Raw genomic sequence first — 8,535 nt, 5'->3', positions numbered from 1 at the left:
AGGCAGTGTGTGTAGAAACCACAGCGTCCCCAGATCAACAGCGTCGGTAAACAAGCGCCGGCAGCTTTGGACACGCACAAACAAGAGCAGTGTGGTCACAAGAGAGAGAACCTCAGAGCGGTCAAAGGCGGACTTGAAGTGTGTGTACGTGTGTGTTTTTACCCTCCAGCTGGTGGCCACTGTAAGTGGGGTGGAGCTTCTCTCCGGGCCGTTAGTGTTGGACGCGACCACCCGAAAGGTGTACTTGGTGTCGGGGACGAGGTTCTGGATGGTGACCTGCATCTCTCCCGGTCCGCTGGTGTTCTCCACACGCTCCCTACGAGCAAAACAACCGCAATATGAAATCATAATAGCGCAAAAGTGTCTGATGTATGATTTTAGGCATAAAAATTAGGTTCACATGCTAGTGAGGCATGTGAACGCAGATTTTCCGAACTCAAATTTGTGCCCCAGAATGCATCAGAACGTAATTCATAATAACACGCTGATTAACTGCTGATAAACGCACTTTATATATATATATATATTATATATAAGTGCGTTTATCAGCATAAAGCGCCTTCTACAGGAGTATTCTGAAAATCTTATTAAGCAAGCTGATACATTTATAGCTTGATTTTATAATATTTGTTGTTTAATTTTTTAGTTTTGTCTACCTGCCCAGGGACAACAGATGCAAATTAGCTGTTAGCTAACTCTGGTGCATTGTCTAAATTGTGCGCTGTCCCTGTCAAATAAACTTTAAATAATAATAATAATAATAATAATATATAATAATAATTGTTCAAAGCTAGCTAATTAAATTGGATCAAATCTGTCTTAAAATAAACAAAAAAAGATGTTAAAAAAACTGTTTATTTCAGTAGTGTAAATTTTTTTTTTAACAGCTAAGAATCTATATTTTGAATTAGCTTTTTTTGTTTTTATTTGAATTTTAGTTTAATTTTTAAAGATTTTACATGCTTTTTTCATTTTTATTAATAATTGAATTTAATATTAATTAAATATAATATATAACTAAATAGTTTTCCATTCTTTTTTTTTTTTACTATTTAAGTTTCATTTAAGTTTTAATTCATATTTATTTCCAAAAATATACTTAACATTATGTTTAGAAATGTTGCCAAGGCAGACATTTATAATCTATTCATTTCTAAATATGACTATTTACATTTAATTCATTTTTATTTCAGTTTATGCGTTTATTCGTTTCAAACTTATTTCAGTTAGTCGCTCAGGCAAAGTTTATAATTTTTATTTAGTTTCACATTTTTAATCTAACACTCATACATTCATTAAACTTGAATGTTTTTAATAATTTTAATCAACAACCCTGGACATCAGATGGGAAATATAGGATGACGTGACCTCCACACCACGATTAAGTTGCTTAAATTGTTAAATCTAGTAGTTTAACAGTGTATTTTACGTTTTTTTTTTTATACTGAAAATCCCCAGAATATACTGTATACTCAGATCCATAAACACTGTAGATGATGCATTCACCCAAATATTCAGATTAGTGGTCAATCAATGTATTCTTCAATGACCAATTCTTACAATTTGACCCCAGACACCTTCCTCCCAAATCCTAAATGTTTGATGGAGAATCAGTAAGTGTAGTGTACTATTATGCTATTCTAAACATTAGCACAGTGTTACAGTTTGCATTTCCTGTTGCTGTTCCTTTAGCATCCTGCAGAGGCAGCATACACCGTTCTTTAAAACGATGCATGCCCACGTTAAACAGCAAACACATGCACATCTGTCAGCGTCTTTAACCTGTTAGTGCCTTCCAGACTGTAGAACACAGAGTAGGTGATGTTCTCCCCGTGCGGCTCGGCAGGAAGTCGCCATGTCAGCTTGATGAATCGGGTGGACACCAGAGATGCCACGACATCACGCGGGGCGGGAGGGCGTCGGGCCGCTGCGCTCGGCCGGGCTGGACGCTACATGGTCAGTAGTGGCATCAGTCAGTGAAGGGACAGCAGAAGGAAGGGCAACGTCTTGAGTACGTTGGGGGGGTGATTGTGACGAGAGGGCCAACAAGGGGGTAACAAGGGGGTAAATTATAGATACACAGTTCAGGGAGGAGAGGGAGGGCGAGAAAAAGAAAAAAAAAGAACGTAAAATAATTGGCGTAAATGAAAAGACAACCACAATGACATCAAAATCAAAAGGAAACAGCAAATCTACTATGAGACCGAGCAGGAGATGGAGGCTGAACACCAGGCTAAACATGCAGCCAACGACATGTTACGAACACTGAGGGGAAGCATTAACCATCATTAACATTCATATCAGTACGCACAAGTTAATTACAGTTTCACATCTGTCCCTGCAATTAAAACACACTGACGACTTCATCTGAAGTAGTTAAAAATAGCACATTCTACGAAATGTGTCGTAGACGCAAATTAGCTAAAGAATTACAGAAAAAGCATCGCCATACTGTATATGCGTTTGTTTGTGTGTGTCATTTCTGGGGATGAGTCTTTCTTTAAGGTCAACATCAACAAACAACACAATGTAACACTCAGAATCCTGCGGGAATAGCTAATCAGCTCCAGGAAGAATGATTCCCGCAAAACTGAAGAGAAGCGGCTATTCGCTGTACGCTGTATAGAGTACAACAGAAAAGAATAGAATACGCTTGAAGAATATATAAAACTAAAGATAGAATAGATTAAAATAGAATAGCGAATAGAAAAGAATAAAACTAAAGAATAGGTTATAATAGAATAGAATAAAACCAAAAAGAATAGAATAGGTTATAATAGAACAGAACAGAATAGAACAGAATAAAAGAAAAGATTATTATAGAAAAGAAAAGATTATAAGACAATAGAATATAATAAAATAGATAAAAACAGAATAGAATAAAACAGCAAAGAGAGAAAATAACAGAATAGACTTAAATTGATTGGAAAAGAAACAGAAACAGAAAAGAACAAATAGAAAAACTAATTTAGAATAAAACAACAGAAAAAAATAAAAAACAGAATTAAAAAAAATTATTTTATTTCCTTCTTTTTGACAACATTTTAGCTTCTATGGCTATTTTCATGAGGTTTCATTTGATTAGTTCACCCAAAAATGAAAATTAGGCTGTGTTTTACTCCTAGGTCTATATGACTTTCTTCTTTCAGACGAATCCAGTCAGAGTTATATATAAAAATAAAAAAAATCTGTGATCTTTCAAGCTGTTTAATGCCACTCAGCAGGTGTTGCATGCGTCAGTCCAAAAGAAGTTTAATAAAAAGTGCCCATCCATAATAAAAAGTGTCTCACACGGCTCCGGGGGGTGAACAAAGGCCTCCTCTAGTAAACCGATGCCTTTTTTTAAAGAAAAACGTCCATATTCAAAACGTAAATCACTTTATTCTAGCTTGCGATCTCTGTTGTAAACAGAAGCAGTTCTGGGGCCGATGACGTTTGAGTTCGGCTTTGTGCATGCACCGCTCCGAAGTGAGGAACGAGGAAGCGCAGCGAAGAGATCAAAACAAAACAACGGTCTCTAATTAGAAGTACAGAACGAGGATTTGTAAAGGAGAATGTCAGAAGATTTCGAAATAAGCCAGAGGAGACTGGTTTTCCTTTGCTAAAGTAAGGAAATGTAACTTCCCTTGATCCTGTAAACAAACGTTGGTTTTCATGAGACTCACCGGCGCAAACTACATTAAAATGATTATCACATTTTGAATATGGATATTTTTCTTACAAAAAAAGCATCAATTCGCCGAATGAGGCTTTTTATCAACCCCCCGGAGCTATGTGAGACAGTTTTTATTATGGATGGGTGCTTTTTATTAAACTTTCTTTTGAACTGATGCATGCAACATCTGCTGAATGGCATTAAACAGCTTGAAAGATCAAAGACAATATTTAATATAACTCCGACTGAATTCGTCTGAAAGAAGAAAGTCTATACACCTAAGATGCCCCAGGGGTGAATAATTTGTATTTTTGGTTGAGCTAACGCTGTAACAGAATAACAGAATAGAATAAAACAAAAGATAATAGATTACATTATAACAGAAAGAACAGAACAGATAAGAAGAGAAAAACAGAATAGCACAGAATAGAATAAAATAGATAAGAAAGATTACAATAGAAAATAGATTATAACAGGACAGTATAGAATAAGACCAACAAAAACTAAGAACAGAATAGTAGTGCTATCACAGCTTATGTCCGGGCATCACCCTCAGGTGTGAGAGACACCCCTCATCGCTGTGTGACGCCGCGGGTGCGAGTGGGTGAGGTGTCTGCTAGCCTGGCATGTCTGGCACACTTATGGGCATCAGAGACCAGCTGGAGACGGCAATGTGCCAAACTGGGCACTGCAGCCCCCTGAACAGAGCTTCCTGCTCATATCCTGACTCAGCATGAGTACAGACAGAAAAACAACACCCACCTAAGATAAGACACCTGATGGGTAAAAATAAAACGTCATGAATGACCTCTGACGATGAAAACAATGGCATCATGGGACTCCAAAAAAATAACTGCAACGTTATCGCTGTATGCTGCTGCATTAATATCTTGATTTATTTAACATCCCAATGAAAATGCTAACCTCAAATCTCCTCTCTTCTCTGTCAGGGCTTCACAGTTGGGGGGGAAATGATCACACTGCCCTTCAAAGGCAAGATCTTAAGTCAGGAAATTACATCAAGCACAGAAGGGACCTTGGGATATTATTATTATTAGATATGCACACAAAAAAAACACTATGAAATAAAACAGAAATAGAAATCTGAAGCAGACCCCAGGGTGTGGATTCAATCAGCGTAGGATCAAAAAATGGATACTGGGAAACTTTAGGGTTTGAAGTTCTGTACCTCTCTTTCAGTATGCAGGGCATTACAGCTCTAAATTCCCATCAGCTTGATGATACTTGATCTTGATGTTTATGCCTCTGCTCTAAAATGGCTTAAAAGAAACCAAAACAGATTCATAATATTTAATTAAAAGAACTGAATCTGTCAAATTAGTTTAAAAAATTTTTTAACATAATGATCACAACGAAGGAGCATTATGATTGATTTTGATATATAGGAGTGCTGTCAAAATCTAATTACTGGATTTTTTACTTTGATGAACCGTGAGCTTTAATCATCAAAATGTAAACAAACAAAAAGGTTTTGGTAAAGGGATTAAAAAACAAAAACAAAAAAACAATATCTCCCTTTTGGAGTGGACTTTGAGATTTGTAATTTTGTAGATCTTTTTTATGCCCAAACACACACACACTACAAACTGACTAAAATTAAAAAAAGTGAAAAAGCATAATAGGACTCCTTTAAAATCTAAACCCCAAATAAACCGCATTAGGACTCAAGTACTTCATCCCTGAAAATCTTACAAGGAGAAAGGGGTAATAAATGAGAGGTGAGGAAGATAAAAGAGGAGGATGATGTGATAGCTGAAGGAATGACGTGTCATGTTGATATGAAAATGGCATTAAAGTGTTTCCTCTGAAGATCAAATAGCATCGTGCACAAAGAGGCTGGCACTACAAAGGTTACAACCTGATATACTCGTCTCACATCTTCAGCGCTCCTAATACGTCTGCTTATTGAGATGAAAGCTCAGGATCATTTCAGCAGAATGTTTTCTTAGTGCAGTCCGACTTCTGCCTGAACCGCTTCTACAACCAAACCAAGTTATTGAGACAATTAATTAGTGCTGTTTACTAAGTCAAGCGCTACTATTGTAACTGTTCATACTTGTACCTCTAAACTTGAGGATAAACACATAAGAAAGTAAGAAACCATCTAAGAACCATTTAAAACACCTTAAAAACTATATGGAACACCAGATCAACTACCCAGAACACCCTATAAACGGTAGAACATTAGAACCTGACCGATATATCGTTTAACCGATATTATCGGGCTGATATGAGCCTGTATATTTGCCACCGATATGAATTTTTTTTAAAGAACATATAACGCAGATTAAATGCTTCTGAATGGTGTAAATACTAAGTTTGTCCAACAGAGCGCACTTCATTGTTTGCTACTGGTGACTCAGGTCACTGTTATACAGATGCACAGATGATGCTCAAACTTCACCCGAGTCAATAATAAAGAACAACCAGGAAACCCCCTCAACTACCCAGAACACCCTAACAACTTCCCTAAAACACCCTATCAACCACCAAGAACTCCCAGAACAGCGTCAACCACCCAAAATACCCAGAACACCCTATCAACCACCTTGAACACCCTATCAACTACCCAGAATACCCTAAAATCATCTTCCCTAAAACACCCTATCAACCACCAAGAACTCCCAGAACACAGTCAACCACCCAAAATACCCAGAACACCCTATCAACTACCCAGAACACCCTATCAACCACCTTGAACACCCTATCAACTACCCAGAACACCCTATCAACCACCTTGAACACCCTATCAACTACCCAGAACACCCTATCAACCACCTTGAACACCCTATCAACTACCCAGAACACCCTATCAACCACCTTGAACACCCTATCAACTACCCAGAACACCCTAAAATCTTCCCTAAAACACCCTATCAACCACCAAGAACTCCCAGAACATAGTCAACCACCCAAAATACCCAGAACACCCTATCAACTACCCAGAACACCCTATCAACCACCTTGAACACCCTATCAACTACCCAGAACACCCTAAAATCTTCCCTAAAACACCCTATCAACCACCAAGAACTCCCAGAACACCGTCAACCACCCAAAATACCCAGAACACCCTATCAACCACCTTGAACACCCTATCAACTACCCAGAATACCCTAAAATCATCTTCCCTAAAACACCCCTATCAACCACCAAGAACTCCCAGAACACAGTCAACCACCCAAAATACCCAGAACACCCTATCAACTACCCAGAACACCCTATCAACCACCTTGAACACCCTATCAACTACCCAGAACACCCTATCAACCACCTTGAACACCCTATCAACTACCCAGAACACCCTATCAACCACCTTGAACACCCTATCAACTACCCAGAACACCCTATCAACCACCTTGAACACCCTATCAACTACCCAGAACACCCTAAAAATCTTCCCTAAAACACCCTATCAACCACCAAGAACTCCCAGAACATAGTCAACCACCCAAAATACCCAGAACACCCTATCAACTACCCAGAACACCCTATCAACCACCTTGAACACCCTATCAACTACCCAGAACAACCTAAAATCTTCCCTAAAACACCCCTATCAACCACCAAGAACTCCCAGAACACCGTCCAACCACCCAAAATACCCAGAACACCCTATCAACCACCTTGAACACCCTATCAACTATCCAGAACACCCTAAAAATCTTCCCTAAAACACCCTATCAACCACCAAGAACTCCCAGAACACAGTCAACCACCCAAAATACCCAGAACACCCTATCAACTACCCAGAACACCCTATCAACCACCTTGAACACCCTATCAACTACCCAGAACACCCTAAAATCTTCCCTAAAACACCCTATCAACCACCAAGAACTCCCAGAACATAGTCAACCACCCAAAATACCCAGAACACCCTATCAACTACCCAGAACACCCTATCAACCACCTTGAACACCCTATCAACTACCCAGAACACCCTAAAATCTTCCCTAAAACACCCTATCAACCACCAAGAACTCCCAGAACACAGTCAACCACCCAAAATACCCAGAACACCCTATCAACCACCTTGAACACCCTATCAACTACCCAGAACACCCTAAAATCTTCCCCTAAAACACCCTATCAACCACCAAGAACTCCCAGAACACAGTCAACCACCCAAAATACCCAGAAACACCCTATCAACCACTTGAACACCCTATCAACTATCCAGAACACCCTAAAAATCTTCCCTAAAACACCCTATCAACCACCAAGAACTCCCAGAACACAGTCAACCACCCAAAATACCCAGAACACCCTATCAACTACCCAGAACACCCTATCAACCACCTTGAAACACCCTATCAACTACCCAGAACACCCTAAAATCTTCCCTAAAACACCCTATCAACCACCAAGAACTCCCAGAACATAGTCAACCACCCAAAATACCCAGAACACCCTATCAACTACCCAGAACACCCTATCAACCACCTTGAACACCCTATCAACTACCCAGAACACCCTAAAATCTTCCCTAAAACACCCTATCAACCACCAAGAACTCCCAGAACACAGTCAACCACCCAAAATACCCAGAACACCCTATCAACCACCTTGAACACCCTATCAACTACCCAGAACACCCTAAAATCTTCCCTAAAACACCCTATCAACCACCAAGAACTCCCAGAACACAGTCAACCACCCAAAATACCCAGAACACCCTATCAACTACCCAGAACACCCTGTCAACCCCACAGAACAACCAGAATATCCCATCAACCCCACAGAACATGCAATCGTCCCCCCCCAGAACTCCCAGAACACCCTTTTAACCACCCAGAATGCTTTAACAAACACTAAATACTCCCAGAACACCCTATCAACTACCCAGAATACCCCAA

The 8,535-nt window shown here is 39.3% G+C and overlaps 1 pseudogene; it reads right to left on the bottom strand.

Annotated features, from left to right (window-relative positions):
* Window positions 1–162: 162 nt before the first annotated feature.
* LOC113084494 (neogenin-like) overlaps window positions 163–8,535 on the bottom strand; it is a 73,021-nt pseudogene continuing 64,648 nt past the window's right edge.

This window comes from Carassius auratus, unplaced genomic scaffold, assembly GCF_003368295.1.
Source record: "Carassius auratus strain Wakin unplaced genomic scaffold, ASM336829v1 scaf_tig00040146, whole genome shotgun sequence".
Lineage (NCBI taxonomy): Eukaryota > Metazoa > Chordata > Actinopteri > Cypriniformes > Cyprinidae > Carassius > Carassius auratus.
This window is presented reverse-complemented; position numbering and strand designations above follow the sequence as displayed.